Source organism: Gadus macrocephalus, chromosome 4, assembly GCF_031168955.1.
Source record: "Gadus macrocephalus chromosome 4, ASM3116895v1".
NCBI classification, from domain to species: domain Eukaryota; kingdom Metazoa; phylum Chordata; class Actinopteri; order Gadiformes; family Gadidae; genus Gadus; species Gadus macrocephalus.
In genome coordinates, this window is record NC_082385.1 from 31208372 (window position 1) to 31219206 (window position 10835).

The following is a 10835-nucleotide window of genomic DNA, read 5'->3' on the forward strand; positions in this document are numbered from 1 at the left end:
ACAAATGGCAGACCTCCACAGAAAACACAACAGTTATACTTTCTTGTGTGTGTGCGTACTTCTGCAGACTTCTGCACGTTCCCACCAAAACACGCTGGGGACTGGAGTGCAAAGTCAACGATGCACACACACATCGTTTTTCTCCGGGTTGACCTTGTTGGACGCACGCGGCCGAGAGAAACCGGCAAAATGGGGCGGCTTTCACCAGACGGCTGGCCTTTCTCAAGAGTCAATTTGTCTGATAATTGTTCTGCTGAAATACGCAATGGTCGCACGTACACAAGTAAATACTCAGAAGGCCGTAAATACCTCTTGAGGACCAAGCCTGGGTCGGTCCTCTGTCAGACGTTTGGACGGCCTGTGACTGGTTTTCCAATCTACGATTATAGGCTATAGTATCTGAAGAGTCTTATTTGTACGAAATACGTTCTGTTGTAATGTGTGTGTGTGTGTGCGTTTCTGCAATTTGTGTGTGTGTGTTTGTGTTTCTGCAATTCACGTGTCTTTGTAATATCTATTTGTTTATAAAAAAAAAAAAATGACAACATTACTAATTAGCTCCAAATTGCATGCACAGGTCTTAACGTTAATATATAAATAGATAGAATGGGAATTATTGCAGTACATTGAACTAAACCACCTACTGTAAGTATGCGCATTGTTAATCGATGGTGCATTTTGTGTGCGTCAAAGGATGCGTGCGCGTGTGTCTCAGTATGTGTGTGTTTGTAAGTGCGATGCCTCTGTGTGTGTGTGTGTGTGCGTGTGTGTGTCTGTCTGTGTGTGTTTTGTCTCTGTGTGTGTATCACTTGTGGTGGGATTAGGGCCACTCGCTCCCCCTTCCTGGCGCGGTGATGAAGTCGTCTTCCCCTAATCTGGGGGATTAATTGGAATCAAGCACTTAGTGGTGCTTTAAGGGCCGATCTGAGGGGATAACACTTCAGCGCTACTTAACTTAGTCTCAGGGGAACTTCAACAAAAGAGAGACGTCCTCCACTTAACTAATCTGAGGGCCTTAAAAGCTTCACTGTGTGTATGTGTGATTTGTCTGTGTGCTTGTGTGTGTGGGTGCCTGAGTTTGTGTCTCATTATGTATGTGTATTTTTCTGAGTGTGTGTGTGTGTGTGTTTCACAGCATGGATGTGCGTCTGTGTCTCAGCATGTGTCTGTCCGACTTAGCCTCGACAGGCGAGGTGTGCGTGCAGTTGTGTGCGCGCACACAGCTGCACGTGTGTGCGTTTGTCGATATCTCGTTGGCCGCGCTGGACCGAGTAATCATTTTATTTTTCATTCATTTCATCCCCGGCCTTTTGGAATCCAAGTGCCGGGACGGCCTCAGCAGATGTAGAGTGCAGTGTGTCAGGAGATAGAATAGAGCGTCAGGCAGCACGTCTGGACTCATTACCCCAGCAGGAGCCCTGCGCGAGCGGATCAGCAGATGATCACGCCACTGGAAGTCTCGGTGAAAAGCACGAGTTGAGTTTAGAGCGTGCGGATCTCGAGTCTGCGACTACCCACAAAGCACCTTGGCCGAGCGGAATGAGATATTAGACAAGGTGAAGCTGTTGGGTCTGGGATGGCTGGTGTGTGTGTGTGTGTGTGTGTGTGTGTGTGTGTGTGTGTGTGTGTCCACATGTGTGTTTGTGAGCTTGTATCTCACTATTTGTGTGTGTGTGTGTGCGTACCTGCGTGTGTGTTGTCTACATGTGTGTGTTTCAGTCAGTAGTTGTGTGTGTGCGTCACAGTATTTATGTGTGTGTGTCTGTGTCTCAGTATTTGTGTGTTAATGTGTGTGTGTGTGTGTGTTGGGGGGGGTGGGGGGGGGGCTTAGGTGGAAAGCGATCAGCCTTTAGCCGGGCCGTTTTGTTTGTGTGTGCGTTCCGCTCCGACGAGCTTTATTTGTGTGCGCGAGCACGTGCACGGCTATCTGCTTCAGCCCCTGTTGTCATTATTGTTGTTTTCAGAATCAGACGAGCGTGACGCTCCAGTAACACCATGGTCGCCTCCCATCGATCTCCCGGGGCTTGTAATCGAATACCGGTTAAATATTGCAAGCACAAATATTTTATTTACTGCGTGTAGTATTGATTTAATTCATCAGGTAGGACGTTAAGAAACTAAAGTAGCGCTCTTACTGGAAGATATGGATGCAAGGTTTTCAGATACAATGAGTTGCAACATAACTGCTTGAGGCACATTCAAAGCATCTAGAAAGTTCCAGTGTTACCGGTACCTCGGTAATGGGATTCAAGTAAAATAATGGGAAAGGTAATAATGATAATAGTAAATGGGTCTTACATGGCGCTTCTCTAGGACTCAAAGTCTCTTTACACTGAGGGCCGCTGGTAGTTAAACAAACAGACATGCAGCACTTACACGTGGGTGGATAGGGGGGTGGGTGGGGGGGGGGGGGGGGGGGGCTAAGAGAAGGCAGAGAAAGGATTGGGCTTGAGGTGGGATTGGATGGGAGGGACTCTCAAGTCTCTGTCTTGGGGGAGGGAGTTCCAGAGCCTGGGAGCCGCCCAGGAGAAGGCTCTGAGTCAATTGAAGGGAAAGTCCGACAAGAATTAATATAAAAAAAATATATATAACTTTAAAATACAACAGACTTCGGGTTGACACTTCGGGTTGAGCAAAAAATGAAAATCTGTAAAAATCAGCGTTTTTCAGAACATGGTCGTCCCATCCACAGCCGGATGTGAAAGCGCGCTGGTGTGAAACCCGTGTTGTGACAGCGCCCTAGGGCGGGGCAGGAAGTCGTATCTTCATCGGAACATATTACGAATTAATGAAAAACGAGATCGGCGACAAACGAACCCCCCGAAAAGCCGATGTGGTCGTTGTCGCCGTGCCGACGCTCACGGTGATCGGACTGTGACTCGTTTTATGCCGCTCCTAATATTCGCCACGCTGAGCTGGGAGCACCCCGGCGTAGAACCATCAAACTCTGGGAAATCATGGTGTGTGTGTGTGTGTGTGTGTGTGTGTGTGTGTGTGTGTGTGTGTGTGTGTGTGTGTGTGAGATGCTGGGGGCTGATACCGTGTGTGTGTGTGTGCGTTTTCTATGTGTTTTTGTGTGCGATACTGGGGGGGTAATACTGTGTGTGTGTGTGTGTGTTGCCCTGTGAGTGTGCGTGTTTCTGTCTTTCTGTGTGTCTTTCTCTATCGTTGCATATCTTTGTATTTGTATTCTTTGGGTCTGCGCATGTGTTACTTTTGTGTAGCGTAAACGCATTTGTGCATTGCCGCTCGCTTGCGGCAGACAGCCAGTATTTGCATTTGTCATTAATATAATATAATCTTTTTAGTTCATTCATGCGCACAGTATGCATTTTGTACGCTGTAGGTTTACATTTAGTCAACACATTCAGGAGGCTCCTAAGTCAGCCTGTTTGTTAAACCACGACAGTTATGGATTCAGGAACCGGTTCCACCCGGTTGTTCAACTGCACCCCATCTCATGGACGGCTGGAGCTCAGCCAATCAAACAGAGTGTATTATTAGGAGCCCCGGTCTTCGAAGACGAGGCAGCAGGCGGACGAAGAAGAAGAAAAACGGAACCGAAGATAAAAGGACTAAAAGAAGATCACATAAATAGCGTCTCGCTCGAGTTTAAAGGAATGTTATTAAAAAAAAATGAACGCGTCACGGCAAGGTATTTTTAAACGCTCGCTCCTTCACAGAGGGATCTCTTGGGGGGGACTGGGGGAGGAGAGTCGAGACGTGACAAGCGATGTCTATTTTTAGCGACGGGGAGTCGCTCGGAACACAGGGCCGGCTAATTCCTGCCTCCGCATGCCAACACAGCAAGGTGGGGTGGGGGGGAGGGAGGAGAGGGAGAGACGGAGAGAGAGAGATAGATTCTCATCGCCGATTGTATGTAATTTATATAACGGCTGCCAGATAATGCTGTGTTTGAAGCCATTGTTTACCTACGGGCGTCAAAAAAAAAAAAAAAAAAAAAAAAAGAAACCCGCACACACAGCAGAGGAGCAATTGGCAGGATAATCAGTTTTCTGTCGACCTGCGATCCTTCTCCCTCTATTCCCCCTTCCTCTCCTCCTCCTCCTCCTCCCCTTCTCCCTCATCTCCTCTTCCTCCTCCCTCTCCCTCATCTCCTCTTCCTCCTCCTCTCCCTCCTCCCTCTCCTCCTCCCTCTCCTCCTCCCTCTCCTTTTCCCACCCCCTCTCCCCTCTCTCCTCCTCCCCCTCCCTTCCATCCCCCCCCTCCCTTTTCTTCTCCCTCTCCATCTCCCTCTCCTCTTCCTCTCATCCTCTCTCTTCTCCTCCTCCTCCCCCCCTCTGCTTCTCCTTTTCCCTTTCATCCTCCTTCCTCTCCTTCTCCTTCTCCCTCTCCTCCCCCACCCTAATCAGTCTATGTACACCGAAAACTACACTTTTTCTGACCGACTGGACAAAATAGATGAGGGAGAAAAATGACACGATTATCGACGTCTGGTTTTTAAATCCCCCCTCAACTCCTTGTCCCCAAAGATGTTGCTTCAGGGTCCTTCGGTGAAAGGGTGGGTGTGTGTGTGTGTTTGGGTGTTTCAATGCATTGGATGACCTCATGTCTTGGGTGTGTGTGTGTGGGTGGGTGTGTTTGTGTATGTGGGTGTGTTTGTATGTGTGGGTGTGTTTGTATGTGTGGGTTTGTTTCTATTTGTGTGTGTGTGTGTGTGTGTGTGTGTGTGTGTGTGTGTGTGTGTGTGTGTGTGTGTGTGTGTTGTGTGTGTGTGTGTGTGTGTGTGTGTGTGTGTGTGTGTGTGTGTGTGTGTGCCTTGCGTGTGTGTGTGTGCGCCCTGTGTGGGGGTGCGTCCCCAGGTATAATCCCCCCCCACCCGGTCACACACGATGTCTTCTCCCTTCCACCCTCGGTGGTCGTCTCTCCTTTCATCGTTTCCTTGCTTCCTCTATATTTTTGTATTGCTTTTAATCCTCTTTCGCTCACTCGTCCGTAAGCTCCTCGCCTCCTTTCCACCTCCTCCACCCTTCTCCCTTCTCCTTTCTGTCCCTCCATCCGAGAGAATCATGACTCTATGATCCTCTCACCGCTGTCCCCGCTGGCTTCGTTCCTCCCTCGTCATCCTACTTCCTCTCCTCAGTACCACCCTCCCTCCCTCCCTTAGTCGCTGCCTCACCCGTTCCTCCCTCTAACCTCCCTCCATCATCTCATCCTTCCCCCCCCCCCCTCCCTCAAACTTCTGTCCAAACCGTTTCTCCGTCCTTCATCCATTCATCCATATCCTTCCCTTCCCCCCTCTCTCTCCCTCTCCTCCTCGCCTTTCAAATCATTTCTCCCCCCCCGTCTCAAACAAGTCAGCGTACTTCAAAACAAAGTTTATTTAATTTTTTCGGCCGAAAAACTTCATATACAGTCAAACTGTTTTTTGCACGTCGACACAGTCTCCGATTGGTCGCCCAACGTTCCATTTGTCGGCCCCGGCGGCGTCTCCGTGGAGATGAAGGATCACATCATCATAAATCCCGCCCGCCCTCCCCTTTTTCGGTCTTCCCGCGCACACAATGTTCCCGTCGGACGTCACCTGCAGAGTTCTTCGGGCGAGACGGAATTCGAAAAATATACGCTTTCGGAGGGTGATTTGTTTTCCTCGGATTCTCGACCATTGCCAACCTCGACTTTAATCTCTCCGTCCTAAATGTGACATGTGACCTCTCTCTGGCGACCTTGGCTTTGCACCGTCATGTATATATACTCTCTCTCTCTCTCTCTCTCTCTCTCTCTCTCTCTCTCTCTCTCTCTCTCTCTCTCTCTCACTATTTGACCTTCCTGAATCATTTATATTCCTTCTATCGGCCTGTCTGCTCGTCAGTCTCTCCCTCCATCCCACAATGACCCGTCTTCCTCCCTCCCAACTTCCTCACGCTCGTCTCTCTTTTCTTCCTTTGTTTGGTCTGAGGAATTTCCATTTCCCTCATATCTTTGTCTGTGACCTTTCAGTGATGTACAAGTTAGAGATAAGGAATCGTATGAAGGGAACACACGCACGGAACCAGGGACGAACACACTCGCCTACACACCCCGGGCTGAAGACACACACGTGCACACACGCATACACAGACGGCACAACACACGCCCACACACACAGGGCGTAACACACACAGACACACTCACTAACACACACACCTATACAGACAAACAACCCTACACACAGTCACCTACAGACACACACACACATACACAAACAGACACACACGCACTTGCCTACACACACACACACACACACACACACACACACACACACAACACACACACACACACACACACACACACACACACACACACCTACATACACACGCCACCAGCCCCGCCGTCCCTTGCAGTGTTTTATCACAGTCAGCACTGGGCTGGCTGGACGTTGAGCAAATGAGGCTGCCTCTGCTCCTCTAACGGGGGGAACCGCCTCTGGCCCCTGGACCCCGGACCCCGGACCCCCACCGCACCCTGAAATTACCCGACAGATGTAATCTATTTTAATGAGAGCAGGCACAAAGAAGAAGAAGGCTAAATCAGTCATTTAAATGGTGGAAGGGGGGAGGGAGAGAGAGGGAGTAAGAGAGAGATAGAGTGTGTGTGTTGGGGAGAGAGAGAGTGTGTTGGGGAGAGAGAGAGTGAGTTGGGGAGAGAGAGTGAGTTGGGGAGAGAGAGAGAGTGAGTTGGTGAGAGAGAGAGAGAGAGAGAGAGAGAGAGAGTGAGAGTGAGGGGGGGAGTCTGAGTGAGAGTTAGGGGGGAGTCTGAGTTTGGGAGGGTGAGTGTGCGTGCGTCCCAGAGTGAGAGCTCTGGACGGAATAATTTTAAAAGCATTAATAAAGGACGAGCGAGCAACGATGTCGTGGTCCGGTCGTAACCTTGCCGACCAAAGCCCGCCCAGAGAAAGTGAAACAAGAAAAAGTGATTCGAAAAGTTATTATTTTATTCAATTGAGCGAGCTTTCATCTCTATAGTTTCCTTTGTCGCCGTGATTTCTCTTGGCCGGGGGGGGGGGGGGGGGGGGGGGGGCAGCGTTCTCTCTCTCTCTCTAACACTCTCTCTCTCTCTCTCTTCCTCTCTCTCTCTCTCTCTCTCTCTCTCTCTCTCTCTCTCTCTCTCTCTCTTCCCCCCCCCCCCAACTGGTTGCCTCAAAGCAAGCAACAGCTCGCCATTTCATATCCTAGGTGATTTCCAGTGAATTTAATAATTAGTAGTAAACCAAGGCATGTTATGAGATTGGATGATGACAATGTTCGTCTCAGAAATGGCTCTGAGACGACCAGGCTCTTAACACTTACCATGGGTCTTTTAGCTGTATGCAATAGGTCACAGGTAGTAAACTCAGGCTCCGCCCACAAGAGGCTTGAGGTTTTTGGAAAAGTTCAAATATGTAATAATAATTAAATTTAAGATTTTCCGTCGCATTTTTCAAAGTATGTTTTGCGTCCGCACAATAAAGTCTCAGAAACATCTTCCGCACGGAATGACTAAAACGTGTTGTGGGTGTGCCAGGACGCACAACGTACAATAATTGTGTACATTGAGGGCCAGGACGTACAACATACAATAAGTGTGTACATCAAGTGCCAGGATGTACAACATAGAATAAGTGCATAAAAGAGATGTGGGGGACGGGGTGGGAGGGGGTATCTTTCGGCTGGGAGACACACCCCTCTTTTCCCTCGAGTCCGTCCTACCTCTGTGTCCTTTCTGATGATTTGTATCGCGGCAGGAGATTAATGAGCTCAAACGGTAGTGATTTAGTGGTGAGGGGGACACAAAGTCCACGGCAATGTCACGGTCGGATAAACAAAGTGGGAGTGCCTACATTTAGTTGTATCTCATCCTGTTTTAGTCATCACAAGTTCTGTGTTATAAGCAATGTCATGAGATGGGTTTTACTTAGTATGTTATCAGGATACGTGACCGCACGTAGCTAGAGTTTGTTAGGGGATGGTGAAAAGGAGTACGATTTACATATCGGGCTTTTAGAAGAAGCTTTTATCAAAAGCAACTTTCAATGAGTATGTTTGTCAGAAGAAAGCAATAACAAGATATCGCTGTTGGTGCAGTAAGGATGTTCATAGAAACAAGTGCCATCACTAACAATCACTAGGTTAACCCATTCCCCGTATACAATTAGACGCTATATGATGCTAAGTACTATTTTAGTGCCAGGACATACAACATACAAAGTGCATAAGAGGGGTGTGTGTGGGTACAGTAGGAGGCCATGCAGAGTCTCGGTGAACTCTGAACACGTGAGTCTTGAGTCTCTTGCGGAAGCTGGTGATTTAGGTTGTTCCATAACATTATTAGATATTAAGCTGTGACAGGTTGCTGCATTACTCATTACATGTGTAAAAAACTTACCTGAGATGCCCCTGTTGTTGCCTTGTCGTTTACGTCTCTACAGATTAACATCTAATGAAAGGGGAAGGTTTTTTTCCAACCGTGGCAGGTCACATTTAATTCAGTAATTGTCCAGGTTGATAGAAGCGTGCCACTTTTCCTTTGACTGATGTTAACCCGTGACCGAGCAGATTGCTGTCTTCCCAGAGTCCACACACACACACACACACACACACACACACACACACACACACACACACACACACACACACACACACACACACACACACACACACACACACACACACACACAATGAGACACACACACACAATGAGACACACACAAAAAGTGAGTAGTGTTCTTATTACCACACGTATTCAAAGGACACATCCAAATAAACTGACCGCACACATCTGGGCCCCGTTTCCCGAAAACATCGTTAGCCTAGGTGGATCGTGAAGTGCGTTGTACGAGCATCGTACAGTTTTCACACCGTTTCCCGAAAGCATCGTTGGTAACGAACGTTGTGAAGAGTGAGTCTTGAGTCTCTTGCGGAAGCTGGTGATTTAGGTTGTTCCATAACATTATTAGATATTAAGATGTGACAGGTTGCTGCATTACTCATTACATGTGTAAAAAAACTTACCTGAGATGCCCCTATTGTTGCCTTGTCGTTTACATCTCTACAGATTAACATCTAATCAAAGGGGAAGGTTTTTTTTCCAACCGTGGCAGGTCACATTTAATTCAGTAATTGTCCAGGTTGATAGAAGCGTACCACTTTTCCTTTGACTGATGTTAACCCGTGACCTAGCAGATTGCTGTCTTCCCAGAGTCCACACACACACACACACACACACACACACACACACACACACACACACACACACACACACACACACACACACACACACACACACACACACACACACACACACTGAGACACACACATGCAAATTAATCTCAAGCATGCAATCAAACCGGTTTCATGTTTTTCCCTGTTGCCAGTTTTAATGAGACACACGCACGCACACACAAACTGACACACAGACACACATAGAGTACATACTGAGACATAATGAGACATACACATTCGGGCACACACACACATAATGAGACACAGACACGCATACATACATACTGAGACACACACTCACTCAGACATACACACACATAACGAGACACCAAACTCAGACACACACACACACTCACACACACAAATTAGACAAACACACTAAGACACATACACACATACAGAGACACACACACATACGGAGAAGCACACACTCCGAAAGACACACACACACACACACACACACACACACACACACACACACACACACACACACACACACACACACAGAGCGATGTACATCTCTGAGTGGGAGAACATCAGTGGTTGGGGAAGGGGAAGGCTCACAGCAGGAGGCACCATCAACTGGGCTCCATCCTTCATGTTTTCCGGTGCAGAAGCGACCGCTTATGTAATCCCCACCATCTAACGCATGATTTACAGCGTGGCGTCACTGCTCACTGTGTGTGTCTGTTATATCTGAGAAAGGGAACCAGACGCCTTTATTGGAGCTATTGGAAGGGGTTTGTGTGGTGCGGTATTGTTTTTGTTTAGGTGTTGTGGTTCTCTGTCTGCTATGGATTATTGGTTGGGGTTCACCTCGCTGACTTAATATCATCTTATCGTTTGTATGATGGTGTCTGAAAGGTCAGACAAACAGTGAGAATGCGCACACACACACACACACACACACACACACACACACACACACACACACACACACACACACACACACACACACACACACACACACACACACACACACACACACACACACACACACACACACACACACACAATGAATGCACTCTCTCATAGCACACACACTTGCACAAACACACATGCCTGTGTGGGCGCTGTTTGCAAAGACAAACACAAGGACTTGCTTGCGTACAAGTATGCACACAAACAAGCCAAACAGGAACACACGTGTATGCAAACAAATAACAGGAAACACATTCGAATGTACGCAACCAAAATAGCAGGAAATGCAAACACACACAAAAAGTGAGTAGTGTTCTTATTACCACACGTATACAAAGGACACATCCAAATAAACTGACCACACACATCTGGGCCCCGTTTCCCGAAAACATCGTTAGCCTAGGTGGATCGTGAAGTGCGTTGTACGAGCATCGTACAGTTTTCACACCGTTTCCCGAAAGCATCGTTGGTAACGAACGTCGTGAAGACGCTCGTAGCTAACGAGGACTCGTAGGATTCTAAGAGCATCGTTAGCCTACTATAGCCTCAGTGGGGTCACCTGCGGACATTCTGCGTATTGGATGCGTTTTATTAAAACACATCCAATAACACGGAATGCCCACCTGGCACAAATTCGCAACCAAAAACAGTGGTTACGACGATATATTACTCATAGACTCCTCTTCGATTTAAACAGCAAAGATAGAGACATGT